The sequence below is a fragment of the Echinops telfairi genome, unplaced genomic scaffold (assembly GCF_000313985.2).
Source record: "Echinops telfairi isolate 266 unplaced genomic scaffold, ASM31398v2 ScPeMD7_7356;HRSCAF=8355, whole genome shotgun sequence".
Taxonomy (NCBI): domain Eukaryota; kingdom Metazoa; phylum Chordata; class Mammalia; order Afrosoricida; family Tenrecidae; genus Echinops; species Echinops telfairi.
Window position 1 is genome coordinate 3,444,493 of NW_022111256.1, and position 4,623 is coordinate 3,449,115.

The window sequence follows — 4,623 nt, forward strand, 5'->3', positions numbered from 1 at the left end:
CCAGGAAGATGGGACATGCTGATTGGATTAAAGAAACCAAGGCCCTTCTCTGGAAAGGCCAACATCAACCAAATTGCGGCTGTTCGGTGCGCTAGAGAGGATCACGATGCAGAGTGATCCCATGTGGCAGTAGAACTGCCCTCCGGGGTTCCTCAGCTGTAATCCATGCAAGCACCCATCACCAGCTGTTTCTCCAGCAGAGCCGCTAGGTGGGTTCGAACTGTCAACCTTTTGGTTAGCAGAAGAGCATTTCACCCTTTGTACCACCGGGACACTTTGACCCAAACTCTAAAACCAAGTGCCCTGCCACCACGTAGATTTTGACTCCTAGCAGCCCCATAGGACAGGGCACAACTGCCCCTGTGGGTTTCTGAGACTAAAAGGAGTAGAAAGCTTTCTGCAGAATGGCCAGTGGTTTTGAAAGGCTTCCCTTGCAGTTAGCAGCCCAATTTGTAGCCACGATACCACCAGGACTCCTTTATCTCAAACTGGGTGTCAGAAATCTCTGAGCACAGTTAGACGGGACGAGAGGGCTGAATGCTAGGGAATTGATCCACAGACGTCGCGAACCGGGGTTGATATTGATTAACCAGGGTTGATAGTGATGAAGTCAAGGCCCCCTCATCACCAGAAGTGAGGATGGCAGTAAAGAAGAGGTGGAAAGGGTAAATAGGGACATCGCAAAGGACGGAGAAGAGGCCCAGCTGAAATCACAACCAAGATTTCAAAGACGTTCCCATTTGCATGTCTGTGTGATTTTTCTCAAAGCTCTTCTAGCAGCAGAAAAGAAGGCTGGCAGTCTTCATTCGGTTTTGTTTTTAGTTTTTAAAATGATGGATATGTTAGTAAAGGAACCCAGGTGACCTCTTGCTCAGCACTTCCAGACCGCCAGCCGCTCCTTGGGAGAAAGAGGAGTCTTTCTCCTCCCGTAGAGAGTTAGAGTCCCTGAAACCCACCGGGGCGGTTCCCCCTTGTCTTACAGGATTCTTGTGAGTCAGAATCGACTCCATGGGAGTGAGCTTGGTTTGAATTTGGCATGTCTACAAGCAGCGGACCGTTATAAGTGTAAAAAGATAGGCTGCAAGATAGTCTATTATTTCCTTCAGTTAATACTTACATAAGCACAATAAAAGAGGCACATAAAAGTAGATTATTTTTAAAGAATCATTTTATTGGGGGCTCGTACAACTCCTATCACAATCCATCCATCCATCCATTGTGTCAAGCACATTTGTACATGTGTGGCCATCACCATTCTCAAAACACTTGCTTGCTACTTGAGCCCTTGGTATCAGCTCCTCATTCTACCCCCTCTCCCCCTGCCCCTCCCCCTGATGAACCCTTGATAATTTATCAATTATTATTGTTTTGTCATGTCTTACACTGTCTGACATCTTCCTTCACCCATTTTTCTGTTGTCCGTCCCCCAGGGAAGGGGTTATATGTAGATCCTTGTAATCGGTTCCCCCTTTCTACCCCACCCTCTCTCCACCCTCCCAGTATCACCACTCCCAGCACTGATCCTGAAGGGATCATCTGTCCTGGATTCCCTGTGTTTCCATTTCCTATCTGGACCAGTGTACATCCTCTGGTCTAGCCGGATTTGTAAGGTAGAATTGGGATCATGATCGTGGGGTAGAGGAAATATGTTACTGAAAAAAACATTCAGCAATACCTGACATAAAGCAATGAAACTGTTACTTCAGATAATTCCATTTGCTTCTGGATTAGTGTTCTCCATTGCGATGTTCTTCGCTTTGATTGGCGCATCACTAGCTGCGTGATTTAACCTTAACCAAGTTCTCACTGTAGGGGTAGAATCCCATTTCTTTAGAGATAGGTCAATGACAGCAGGCATTGTGTTTGATATATTCAAAACAGGTGACTTTTCTTCTCTGAACATACCATGTTCATCCTTGAAAAACCCCTTTCTGCTTCTGTGGAACTTACGGCAATTCTTCTGACGATACTTTAGCTCTTTTAACACTTTCAGGAGCTGCATACTTCAGTCCTCTCACTTGTGGGACCTGGGTGTGTAACACAGCGCTGAAAGGAATGTCACTCTCTGGTTGTGTGGCCCTGTCGCTCTTTACAGTCTATGTTTGTTTATTGAAGCAACAAACACACGTGAATAAAAATGGAGCATTTGATCTGAAGAATGTGTTTTAGGAAATGAATAAATAAAGGTTGCAAGCATGGTTCTCTTTAATTTTTTACATTTATGGACAGAACGAACATTCCTCCAGGAACTTAGAATATACCATTGTGCAGAGGAACGTTACAAACGAGTAAGGAATGTAAATTTGCGATTTCCACATTGGGCGACTGGACAGCACTCTGATTACAAGTGCCATGTGAACCACCATTGCCAAACTAAAAAAGAAAAGTAGGCATTGGCTCTGCTGAACTAGTCAGTGGGAGCCAGCTGACTACCACCACTGTCTAAGGGAACAAAATAGATTTAGGGCACTAGAAGACGCATTACAATCTCTAAGTGAAAATGCATCTACCAGGAGTGCTTGGATCTCCAAATGCTCTGTAATAAGAGTACATCTGCCTGTGGGGGTGGAGCTTGGCAAGGCCCCCATTGCCCAGTTTCCCTGTATTTCCGCAGAGTTTACAATATTTTCAGAGGTAACATTTGCCCTGACTCTCAGTCTTTCCTTAGCACTGTAGGTTCACACACTCCAGCCATTTCTCTTACTGTTGTCCAACGGGATAGCCACTAGTGGCTGTTTAAATTTTAAATTAATTGAAGTACAATAAAAGTCGAATTTCAGGTCCTCCATCCACTCATGGTCCGTGTTTGAAGTGCCTAATAGCCACGTGTGACCAGTGCCCTCTGTCTTAGTCAGCCTCACGATAGTCCGTTTCCACCCTCACAGAAAGCTGTGCCGAACAACGCTCCTGGAAAGGTCTTACCCCGGGGCCCAACTAGGGCCTCAATGAGCGCTGTGTGAGGACAATGTGGCTTTGATCCCCACAGAATTGCCTTGATGCTTTTAGCTTCTCCTGAGACCCTGATGAGAAAAAGTCCCTGTAAGTTGAGACTTGGAGGACATTGCCCACTGTGCCTTCAGTGAGGGTTCCTGGAAGAAATCCCACCCACCACCCACCACCCACCCCCTGTCTCAGGACTAGGGTAAGCTATGGTTTTCCTAGACAATGGAATTGTCTTCATCTTACAGGATTGTGATTTTTCAAAAATTATTTAGATTGGCCTTGTCTCTTCAGCCCAACTGAGTGCCTCATTTGCAGCCTTCCTACAGCAACTAAATAGGACCCCGCTGTATGCATTCTGAGTGTGAGTGTATGTGCGCGCGCGTGTGCCCGCTCGCAAGCGCACAGCCTTCCATTCCCTCTACCATTGATATTAGACTTTTGACTGGCATGTGTTTTTATAAAGTCTTAAATCCTTCCTGGAACAAAGGATAGTGTAAGTTTGTAAATAGAGACGTACATGATATGCATCCATATGGGCTTGTATACACGCAATTGTCTTTTGGTCACCCTCTAGGTATGGGTCCTCAGGATGAGGAAGGACATTAGTCGAAACACAGTCCGTTAAATACAGACCCTGAAGCACTTGGGTTTCTTACTGCTGTCGCCCCAGGATGGCACCCTTAATCAGGTCTTTGCTGGGTACCATAGATCAGCCATAACCAAGGTGTCAGTGGTATGGGACAAATATGTACGCCTTCTGACAGCTGTGGGCTTCCAAAGGTTTGTGCTCACCTACCTGTAACTGTTGCTGGTGGGTCAACAACAGAGAAGAGTGGCCAGAGTTGTGATAACTGCAACAGCTCTCAGCGGATGTGTAGTGTGTGTTTGTGTATAGGTATACATACGTATATCTATATACACACACACACACAAATACTTGCAGTGCCATGAATTTCTCTTATTTATGGCCCTTCTGACTTTGAGTTTACAAGTCTACCCAAAAATGATTGTTTGCATCAGAGTCTGCTTTGTGATGGGTCTGCTTTACATACTTTGCAGGAAATGACCAATTTGCTGGGCAAAGAGAGGGATATAAAGCCACCCAATGTGATTGATTAGCTGTTAGGTTTTGCCATCTTGCTAAGCTTATGAAAGGGCCAATCCCACTGAGATCGGTGGGACCTCACTACCACGGAGGAAAGTCTGGGAGCTGCTTTGCCTGCCCTGAGAACCTCCTAGGTGCTGAGACAGAGCTGCCTCTCTGAAGAGGACACACCATGGGGAGAAACGGCAGGACACTGAGCCGAGCCCAGAGACAGAGAAATAGAAGCTGTGGGAACAAGATGACCAAGGCAAGATCAGCACATTAGGCTTGCCAGCTGAGAGAGAGAGAGAGAGAGAGAGAGAGAGAGAACACGCAAGGGAGGGAGGGAGGGAGGGAGAGAGAGAGAGATTAAGATAAGATCACAGAGCTTGAGAACAGAGGCCAAGGAAGGAGGCAGCCTTCAGGCACAACCAGGAGAAGAGCCCTCGACTAACTCAGCTGAGACTGCTCCGGTGGGAAGATGTCTTGACTGACAAGCTGATCCTGTCTCCCGAATTATGTTCTGTTGTTTTCCATTTGATCCTGACACCGAATTGTAGCCTATCTCCTCATAAACCACCAAACTGTGAGTATGG